This window comes from Orbicella franksi, chromosome 11 (genome assembly GCF_964199315.1).
Source record: "Orbicella franksi chromosome 11, jaOrbFran1.1, whole genome shotgun sequence".
NCBI classification, from domain to species: Eukaryota; Metazoa; Cnidaria; class Anthozoa; order Scleractinia; family Merulinidae; genus Orbicella; species Orbicella franksi.
Window position 1 is genome coordinate 11151650 of NC_138155.1, and position 11464 is coordinate 11163113.

Below are 11464 nucleotides of genomic sequence, written 5' to 3' on the forward strand. Positions count from 1 at the left end.
TCTCATAAGTAAAACTAAAAGAAATGTGTGCTCTTCAAGGATAATTTAGCTTTCAAACTTGGAAGCACGTGGACCTAAGTTTTGTAAACCAGAGAAATAACTTTTAGGTCAGTTATATGCAATTTGATTTAAAATTTCTAAAGGAACAAAATACATGTGCGACGCAATTGATTGTGAATATTTCCAATTCTAAAATCTTGCCGTACGTTTACAACCAGTCCTAACTTTAATGTCGGCCAAGCAACTTTGATAAGTTCATTTTACTGTTTTTTTTTTTTATTTTTAAAGTTAATTTTGTGTTCCTCTTGTGGCTAAATTAATTGTGATTTCTTCCAAAATATTTCGCCATATTTCTCCAGAGACTGCCTATTTTCATTTTTCGACGTTCAACTTTATGTAAAATTTTGGAAGTTTTTGTTTTAGAGTTTTACGACGCAATAAATCGTGAAAGTTTATCTCGCTGACAACACGGACCTTCTGCCCGAATTTCTTTTAGTAGGACTTACTCTAGTTATATTTTCGTGTGGTTTCTTTGCATGGATCCGCGCTTAGTTGGCAAGACATTGTTTGTAGTTCTGACATGTTTGTTGCTAGAAATTTACGCGATGGACTTAAGGTCTGTTACTTTAATTTTCTTTCTTAATTTCCAGTTTGGTTGCAAAATAACTTGAATCGGCAATTCCAATTTCGAATTATTGTATTCTCATTTCCTTTGATTGTTGTAATTATTTCCTAGATATTTGTCAGGCTTAGTCCTTAATTGTGAACTGCTTTAAATGATTACCATGATCAATAGATACCGAGAAAGCTTTCGACTCGTAAGATTACTCTGCATTTATTGACTAAGTAGTATGTTAAAAAGTTTTCACACTTTCAGATATATGCTCAATAAAGATCACAACTTGTAAATCAGTTATCAACTTAATACTTTATTGAATTAAAATAAAGAAACAATATTTTAATCAACAAATGAGTCTTGTGCCACTTAATAAAAAATGCGCGCTTTTAAAGGGGCCTGGAAGCTAGTCGAAATGTAGGCTATCTCTTTTACTAATTTTTGACTATGTAGGGTTGCCGAAGCGGAAAAACGTTCTGCACTTTTAAACGGAGTCCAGTAACAAGTCAAAGTAAACGCCGACTTTCGATGGGCCAAATCTGACTGCAAACTGCACAGATTTTCCCGCCAAAAGACTTAGTTTACATTTGATTAATCTCTGGACTCCATTTAAAAGCGCAGACTTTTTTCCCGCCAAAAGACTTAGTATAATTTTTGAAAAATTTTCAGGCACCGCTTAAAAGCGCATACTACTGTTTCCCGCCAAAAGACTTAAATTTTTTTTTTGACCAAACATCTAACAAGTTCTATAAGCTGAATTTCTTCTCGCCAAAAGACTTTTCGATTCGAGTGAATAATCAGAAAAGCACAATTACTTTCCCGTCAAAAGACTAAAATTGTTTCTTACACGTAAAGTAATTTCCTTGTCTTAATTTTCATAAACCGTCCACAGAACCTTTTTCCGTCTTTATTGATAATACTGTAAATATATGTGCAGATTAGGACAAATTCGATTAAGTCAGCTAGCTTCTTCATCGGGGAGCATCAGTCTTCAGTATCTTAATAGTGTTACTGAAGTCCTTCATTCCTGAAAACAAAAAGACAAAAACAACATATATTACAAACAGCGACATGATGAAAACTATTGATAATTTTATGGCAAAATATGATAAATCGCGTTTGGATGTAACAACTATTACAGAGACATGACATTTACGGAAAAAGCCAAAATTACTTCCAATTTTGTGTTCTTTTCTTTTGATCCTTACAATAAATCACCAAAAAAGGAGAGAAATGTCTCCTAGAATTGACCGCAAATACAAATATTTTCATTCTACTGTACAAACCGACAGAGGGCAAAATCTCATTTTTGCCAGTTGCAACTTCAAGGTCATGCTTGGCCTCTTCATAATTCAAAGTCAACTCGAAAAATGACACTTTTTATTTAAAACGTTTGAATTTACAACCCAAGTATTTGTAATATTTGGGGAAAATAAAATAATGCTACGCAATATAGAACATTACGGTGTACTGAGAGTGATCCATAACATTAATTTAGTGCCTTTTACATTATTAGCGAGGTTTTTTAAAACCTCGCTGATTAAAATTTCGTTAACTTGGTTGTTCAAGTATGGATTAAGATGATTTCCGCAGAACGTTCGAGCAATAATGCCGGAAATTAAGTTACCAAAAAAATCCTAATGGCATGGCAATATTTTGAATACAGATGAGAAGAACTCATTGAGACTTAAGCTCTCAAGCTAACCCGTGAGAGAAAAGACAGAATATTGAACTTGAAGTTATCCATATTTCAAATAAAACATTTACTTTCTCGAGAATGCTTGAGAATTTAATCACGGAGTCACTTAGATAAATGAACTAAAGTGAGTTGTTTTAAATAGTATTCCAAATGTTACCGTGCTATGAGTAAATTTTTCGTAAGTAGTTTTTGCATTTATTGCTCGAACTTTGAGCGGAATCCGTCTTAAATACGAAAGACAGTTTTTAAACGCATTTCCAAACACCGAAAAGGGAGTTGAAAATACGAAAATACGGGAAAACACGACTCGTAGCGGTGTATTTTGACGAGATTCAGGGTGTTTGGAAATGTGGTCAAGCACGGTCTTTCGTGTCAGCTATATCTTCTCAACCGAAATTAATATTAAGGAGGAAAACGGGATATAAAGTCATAAAAATCTACGCAAATTAAGATCATTCTTCAAACATCATTACGATCGTGTTTCCTTTGTTATAACTTGACAAATTATTAATGAGTTTGAGAACGTTCGCAAAAATACATCCAAAAGAACAGTAGGAGAAAATATTACGCCAAATCTAAACGACAACAGCGCGCGCAAAAATAGAACGCATAGCTAAATAAACACATCTCTAACTACCAAAAGTTGCTCAACAATCGACTTCCACTTTGTCTCAAACACAGTTAATTTCAAATAATTCAATCAAGTAGCGAAGATAAATATTGATAAGTTCATTGTTGTTACCTTGTTTTTGTCATATTTCATAATCATTCGGTTTGTGTGGTGAAATTATTTGCCAAGGAACTGTTTTTACTTGTTTTTCTGCTTTTATTCAAATAACTATCGCACGGCTAAGTTGAAACACGAGATGAATTAAATTTTCATCATGCAAGATGCGTCATATAATTATTAATATCGTGAAAGTACCATATGTTTCTTCAAAGTATATACCATTCGTAGAAATAGATGCCTAATTATTATCGATCGTTAAATCACAGCCATATCAGCTCAGAATCATTGTTTAAAGTGCCTATGAAGTAAAAAATTAATAGCTGCTTATTTAAAAGGTTTTTTAAAGTAAAGAAGAATGGCGTTTTAATTTCTGGAATATCTTTTTCGTTGTAGAGATATTTACGTTTTTGTAAATAAAGTGATGACGTCATAGGTGGTTCCACTAAAACAGCACAACACTCAATCGAGAATAACTCTAGCAATATTAAAGCAGTGTTCTTTAAACTTGGCACCAGAAATGTACATCACAAACGAAAAATAATGACACCCTTTGTGCCATTGCCATGACAACAGTTATGCCGCTGGTTCTGTTTTAATTAAGACTAAAATTCCCAGATTTTATCTTAAACAAGGATTATCCACTCCCACCAATCTAATGGGGAGAGTTAAGACAATATGGGAACCATATGTGTTCCAAGCAAGACCTTCTGTCCCACTTTAAGAGGTTGCAAATGGGGATATTTGGTTTTTCACAGAAAGAGACTGGAGTCAAGAGTGTTGCCATGGCAACAACATAGTAGGTGTCATTCTGTTTCTTTTGCGATGTACTTTGCTGGTGCCAAGTTTGAAGAACACTGCGTTAATATTTCTAGAGTTATTCTCGATTGAGTGTTGTGCTGTTTTAGTGGAACCACCTATGATGCCATCACTTTCCTCATTTGCATAATACAAAAACGTGAATATCTCTAAAACGAAAAAAAGTTATTCCAAAAAGGAAAACTTCATTCTTCTTTACTCTGAAAAGCCTTTCAAATAAGCGGGAATTATTTTGTATTTCATAGGCACTTTAAAGTTTCCGTCTTCGAGATTTACAAGAGTTGAACCCGAAACTCAACTTGCCAACTCCCAAGTGGTTCAGTTTGCACGTAAATTATCATCTAAAGGAACTTTTTGCTCATAGAAATGCCAGAATGCTTGTATTTGCGATTTCATTTTCATCTTCAGCAATCGTGCTGACTCGTAATTTGAGTTTACTATAGCTGGTTTTCACGTGACGTTACTAAAATTCAAACTACAAAACTATTGATCTTCCTGAGATTTTACTTTAATGATGTATAGGAGCAGCTGAAAACTAATATTCATACAAATTTTCGCTCCGAATGGGTTCTTGGTTTGTGATACACTACGCTTGAATTTCTAAGCTTTTGCGTGACGCGGTATTTACATGACGGCCGAGAGAGCTGTCATGATGGTTAAAAAAGTGACTTATTTCGGGAATTTGGCTATTTAACAGTCCATGTTTTAGAAAAAGTATTATTTTAATGTTTTAGAGTTCCTCGAGGGATAAATTCACGCTTTTGTAGCAAAACGCAGTGACAGATGTTTCTGTTGATTTCCGGCCGCCATGTTGGTGCCCATATGGTGGGCACCAGCATGGCGTCTCCATACAAATCTCTATAAATTTGGGTAAAAAATTTCTCCGCATATCTTGAATAAGAAAAATTGCTGTGATTAGAATCTTGGGGAGAGTCTTTGCACATTTACCTTCTTTCATTTCCCAGATTCTGGACTTTATCTATGGAACGGTTTTGATTTTGATTTTGATCTATTTTGAATGGCGTGACACTGAAAACCAGCAATATTTCCAGGTAATGATGTTACCTATTTCATAGAGACATTGAGTCGCTTTGGTTTTTGTTGTCTCGGTTGAGCAATGACACGAATGTAAACAACTAGCTGTGATCTGCAAAAGTAACCGATAGGTGAATATGATTTGAACCTTAACTGATAGTTTAGAAACCACCAAAACTTTAGTGAGTCAGGCAGGCAGGCAGACAGACAGACAGTCAGTAAGGCAAGCAGGGAGTTAGTCAGCCAAGCATGCAGTCAGTCATAGTCAGTCTCTTAGACAGGCAGGAAGACACTCCAGTCAGTCAGTCAGTCTGTCAGGTCAGTCGGGTATGAGTCACGCAGTCCATCAGTCAAGCAGGTAGGCAGTCAGTCAGTAAGACGGGCACTTAGACATTCAATCAGTTACTCGGTCGGTAAGTCAGTAGGTGGACAGTCAGTCAGTCAGTTAGTCAGGCAGCTAGTCAGCCACTCATGATCAGTCAGCCCAGCAGGCAATCGTTCGAGATGATAGTCAGGCAGTCAGGCAGGCAGGCAGGCAGGCAGCTAGTCGGCCAGTCGATCAGCGCAGCAGTCAGTCAGGCGAGATTGCTATCAGACAATCGGGCGGAAAGGCAGGCAGGCAGGCAGCCAGTCAGCCAGTCGTTTAGTCCAACAGTCAGTCAGTCAGTCAGTCAGTTAGTCAAGATGGCATTCAAACAGTCATGCAGTGAGGCAGGCAGGCATGCAAACAGGCAGACAGAAGGGCAAGCAGGTAATGAGGCAGTCAGGCAATAAGGCAGGCAGGCAGGCAGGCAGGCAGTCAACTAGTCAGTCAGTCAGTCCGTAATTCAGTCAGTCAGTCAGTCAGTTAGTCAGTAAGTCAGTCAGCCAGTAAGACAATTTTTTAGTTAGTCAGTCAGTCAGTCGGTCTGACAATGTGGTAGGCAGGCAGTTAGCAAGGCAGCCAGACGGTCATTCACATATACATACATGTTTGTCTACACTCGTGAATTCTATGCATTCATATTGAACCAAAATAATACCAATTAGCGGGATATGTTTTAATCTTGAACATACCATAATGGAATATTAAAACACACTTAAATTCGTGTAAAATTACTAAATTTGCAAAGATACTAATAGAAAACTTAACAAAATCTGATGCCAATTGGAAAAACTCTAATTTTGAGGTGAGAAGCCTCAACGAAACAATTTTTGTGGCAAAAAGTTATCATTCTGTGACGACACTTCCGCCAGTCAGAGTGGATGCAGGTGATATTTTTCTTCAACATTTCATTAAAAAAAAAAAATGTAAAAGCACCATTAGTTCAGATTGGAATCTGCAGGTGGCATGGCATGGTACATTTGTATAAGAGATTAGAACATTTCTGCCAATTAATTTTGCTACTACAAACTATGGAAATAAAACAGCCCAAGAAAATAACCTGCTTCAAACGTGTATGTAGCAAGTATAAAAAATCATACTATCTTGACTATAGGTGGCAACGTTTGCCTTCCAACCACATTTTAATCTCTGAGAATTGATGCTTTTCATCACGATACATCTGGTTAATCCTCAACATGCTCTCTCATATTTGTAAACTGTTAGCATTGTAGAATTATCATATTAGTACTGTACATATTTCTGTTTTAGTGTAAACCTGTGTCTAAATAACGGATTGTTGTTGTTGTTGTTGTTGTCGTTGAATGATTTTGCACAGGCAAGATCAACTTACCATATCTTTAGGATTTTCCGAACAAAATTTTTGAAAAAATTTTAACATGCTTGAATGACAAGATCAAAGAACGCCGAAGGAAACCAAGATGGTCCTTTAAAAACAATTAAATTACATTAAGTATCGTAAATAAGACTGTACATTTCATTTCACTGTACATACAGCACAGTCCAATTTGACAGCAGGCAGGGAATTATTATTCAGCATTTACCGGTACCATATTTCGCATTGTGATATTGTTAGTTTGCCATAGTGTCATTTGAACTCTAAGTGACTGAAGATCTCCCTCCTTTAAACACTGTGCGCGAATTTAGAGGGGACGGGGTCTGCAATTTCCAAATATACTCTCAGAAAGCTCCAAGTGGCATGTCAGGTAACGAAGTTCCGATATTGTCAGAGGGTGAGAAGGAAAGCTTCGCAAGCAGTTGAATGTTACCCGGGCCCTTCCCTCAATTCATAGTATAGCCTACATATACATGTACATATTCTAAAAAATTTGAAGTTTAAATCTAACAGAAAATACATACTAAACGCAGAGTATCCGAGTAAAAGTCACAAAAAAAAAAATTGGAGTTTGAATTTAACAGAAAATACATACTAAATGCACGTACCCAAGTCTAAAAGTCATCAAAACAAGTCATCAAGAGTTTTCAAATTTTAAGAGATCTATATGTTAGGAGAGAGACAACTAGCAAACAGACAAAACAGTCAGACAGACAGACAGACAGACAGACAGACAAAAGCAGTACTACGGATTTCAATCCAAACTAGAATACTCACCTCTACTTTGTGGCCAGTAGTGCACAGATGAGTTTACAGAATTGATCTTCCTCTTTGGTTGAAACTAAACCTACAGCGTGAAATAACGATTACAAACCTAAATATTGACCAAAGTCTAAAGACAGAACGAATGCAGACCCGCAATTAATGGTACAACTATCAAGGAAACAAACAAATAAACAAACAAACAGATGCTTAGTCACAGTATAGCGCGTACCATTTTAGGTGATCCACAAACAATAGCAAGAATGCGGCTTGATATAAGTGAAAATTGTAGTCTTCTTTGCTGCTCTCTCAGCTCTAGTTTCGCCACAGCCCCTATAAGAAAAAGCCAGAAAAAGTACGAACTGATTTAAAATATCACATTTCTTTTTCCGAAAGAAATAAGCAAAGTACATCTACAACTACGGGTAATGCTCACGCCGTCAGTTTGGCGATGAGGGTACACTCAAATAACACTATATGCATTTTCATTAGTTCAGTCTGATTGAAACAAATCTGAAATGTACGATTGCACCACAAAGGCGATTTGGAATCGAAAAGAGTCACAAAGAAAATTAAACATATAAAATGCATGGATTTAAATCAATATCATATTATCATTTTCAGTGAATGACAATGTCCACTGCCGAATTTCAAGTTTCGCCTTCAAAAGAAACAATCAAATTTTCCTCGAAAAACAATGAAGGAAAGTATCAATTTTCCTCGAGAGAAGTCGGTTTGTCTCGCAAGTACATGTACCTTTGGTCCACAAGTGGGTTATTTAATGATATTTACTCGCCAGACAATAAATGTTTCTCTTACGAAAACTATGTGCACAGTATTGAAACCAAAGAAAATCAAAAGACCTAGCATTAGTCGATAAAATAGCTGTTTATATAGTTCTACTAACCTGGAAAACATCAAACGAAGAAGTAGCAGCCACATTTGAAGCTGCACTTGTAGTGACCACGTGTAATGAAATCTAACGTCCCGTTTATCGTTGTTTAGGTCGAATTATTGATAGCTGGACAAAGAGCGCATCTGTATTTTTACACCAACATCATAATCTTCTATTTTCCAAGCTTAGCGCCGCACTGGCTTCTCTTGCTTTACAGAAACATGGATGGATCAAGAACCCACGAAGCTGACAAACAACTTGAGATGAATAATAATCAGCAAAAACACGTGCATTTGAAATAATTTGCAATGTAAATTCGTAACTAACTCGCGCCAAAAATTACAATTCAAGGCACGGTAATCGCGGGAGTAACTACAAAATCGGACTTGCGCGTAGCGCGAGGCAGATTTGAAATTACAAGCACGATTACTCCCAGAATTGTATGACACGAGGTCTAATTATCAATTAATCGCATCTATTACTTATTTCAAAATAATGATGAAAAAAAAGCGTCTTTTGAGAACTTTATTAGAGCAAAAAAGTCAGCGGCGCTCTCCATACGTTTTAAAAACTGCAGGAAACATTGAGAAGGAAGCCAATCAAGCCATCAAAATGCACGTTATTGACTTGATAGTAGCGTAGGTATATCGTAAGACACGAGGTCCAGTTACTCATTATTCGTATCAATAACTAATTTCGAAATTTAAAAAAATCTTTTCAGAACTTTTCTGTAGCGAAAAACTCAGCACTGCTCTCCATACGTTCTAATTGTGAAGGAAGCCATCAAAGCACACGTAACTGACGTGCGAATGACGTAGGTATGTGATTGGACACCCACGTGATCGCGCGTGAAAATAGGAACGCGGAGAACCAATCACGTTTGTTAGTTTTGTTATAGAGATTACAGTACTTAATCCTTACAGCCGTTGGCCATAATAAAAATGCCCTATTGAGGTTTTCTTCTTTACGGCTTTCCGCTATCAAATTAGAGCCTCAAAGCAGCTGTAAACAACCCAAAGGGAAACAAAAGCATAGGACTTTAAAACATATTTGTTGCCATGGAACTTTTTTTTTAGGTTAAATGACATCTATATCATATTCAACAAAAGAAAGGGAAATTCCGCCATAGATTCAGCAGGTTTACATAGAGTTGGCGTTGGTTGTGGTGGTGTTCGGGGTGTAAGGTAAAGGGAAAAATAATCTAGGTTTATACGGGGTAGGGACGACTAGCAACCGGATTGATTGTGTGAGTACGTGGAAAAATTTCCGATTCTTTCTAGCCATTTAGAAAGCACTTCAGCAACCTCCAAATGACGTGAGCCAATGATAATATATAGATTTAGCCAAACCTAAAAGAGGCTTCTTGACTACTTTCAAACCTGCCTTGAGCGTGCGATCCAATCGAAAATAAGATAAAATAAAAATAAAAACAGTACCTGGAAAGCGGTCAACTTAAAAAAACACACACACACACACGCGCGCGCGCGCGCGAACTCGATGAGCTCTAAACCTGAGCCCGCAATATGGCGTACTGTCAAAGGATATTGCTAGCCAAGATGACCATGAGAAAATCAATTCATGGGTTCCTAAGAGTATGGTGCTCCGCTGTTCTTAAGAGTATGGCGCTCCGCTATGGCTGTAGTGTAGGATATTTTCTCCTCACTTTTGTAACCTGTCGTCACTCATTCATCAAGTAACAAAGGGGGAAAAAATGATCGTAATCTTATTGTTTAGCCTTTTGGCAAATATTGTTATCATACTACCATTGGTTGCTGAACTTTTTTCGCACACTCAAAATGGCAAAACGTTGTAACAGTAGACAAACGAAACAGCAATTTCAAGAATGGTGGAAAACAGCAGCAACAACAACAACAACAACAACAACAACAACAACAACAACAAAAGCAAACGAAACAAAACTTCACATGACCCGTTTGCATTGTTGAGTCCTAAGAAAGCTAGCGAAATGCTTTCTTCAAAATGAAAAATAGCCATGACCACATCATTACAGAACGATTCATATAGCTCAAAGTTATTTTGTTTGATGCCGAAGCAAACGTGAAGGCCTAAAAAATACCATTATTAAGCCAAGGACGTTCATGTTGAATAAAAATGATTTTTGTTGCAGTTATTCAGGCCGTTAGACGTTATCGAATGTTAGGTAAGCTTATGGCCAAAATCGTGTTCGTTGGCTGGTCTTTTTACTTAAATAATAAATTTTGGATGTATACTTTCAGGATGTCTTATATTGGTAAAAATTACTGAGCGAGAGAGTGCTTAATTAAACAAGCAATGGTCTCTCTAGCTATTCAAAGCAATAAATTTATTTTAACAAATTAAAACAGCTCATCAGTTGAAATCAACAGTTAATCTTAGTTGATTAAACCTTATCCTTCTTATTTTTTTTCTAGAATTCCATGATCTTGGAATTTTTGTCTCGTCTCGTCTCGTCCCGCCAAGTCTTGTCCCTTCCTGTCGCGTCTCGTGTCGTAACGTCTCGTCTCGATTAGTTTGATCACGTCAAGTCCCTCCGGACTCTTCTCGTATGATCCCGTCCCGTCGCGTGACGTCTCTTCTCCTTTAGTATTATCACGTTTCCTCTCGTCCCGTCCCAACCGTCTTGTCTCGTCCCGTATTGTCTCGATTAGTTTTATTTTGTCAACTTCCTTCGGTTTGCTCTCGCTTTTTCTCGTTTTTACTCTTCTCGTCTGGTCTCTTTTCGTCTCGTATCGTTTCGATTCTTTTCGTTGCGTCTCGTCTTGTCTCGCTTCTTCTACTTGCTTCTCTTCTTTCCTGTTTAAGTTTCTTCTCTTCCTGTTTTGTTTTTCATCTTCCTCGACTTTAACACCTGCTTTTTTTCTTTTTCTAAGATGGGCGTGATCGCCTTTAGGGCTGCCATAATTTCTCTTCCGGTAGGAACGATTTCACAAGAAGATAACAAAAATCCATTCGGTTCATTATCGCCTGGCCTCAACTCCAAACCATAAGAATGGGTTACATTAAGTTTGTCATAGACATAGTCAGTTAGGTCTCCATACGTTGGATCTAGAAAAAAAACATGGAAAATACATAAGTAATCAGCTGGGGTGGTGCTGTTATTAATATAATTTGGGGAGCAGGGATGGCTCAGTGGTGAGAGCGCTCGCCTCTTACCAAAGTGACCAAAGCTTGCAGTTGGTTCTCGCCTTGTTCC

General features: G+C 37.2%; 1 long non-coding RNA gene across 2 annotated transcripts; it reads right to left on the bottom strand.

Moving 5' to 3' along the window:
* Positions 1 to 909: 909 nt before the first annotated feature.
* On the bottom strand, positions 910 to 8918 carry LOC145460371 (uncharacterized). 2 transcript variants are annotated; one of them, XR_014039836.1, is made up of 5 exons: positions 8284 to 8918; positions 7609 to 7709; positions 7392 to 7461; positions 7223 to 7299; positions 910 to 1643 (listed from the first exon to the last, which is right to left on the bottom strand). It is a non-coding gene; the product is annotated as an uncharacterized LOC145460371 (long non-coding RNA). The 2 variants fall into 2 exon arrangements; XR_014039835.1 differs by lacking the exon at positions 7223 to 7299 and having other exon boundaries at positions 8284 to 8760.
* Between the last annotated feature and the right edge of the window lie 2546 nt (positions 8919 to 11464).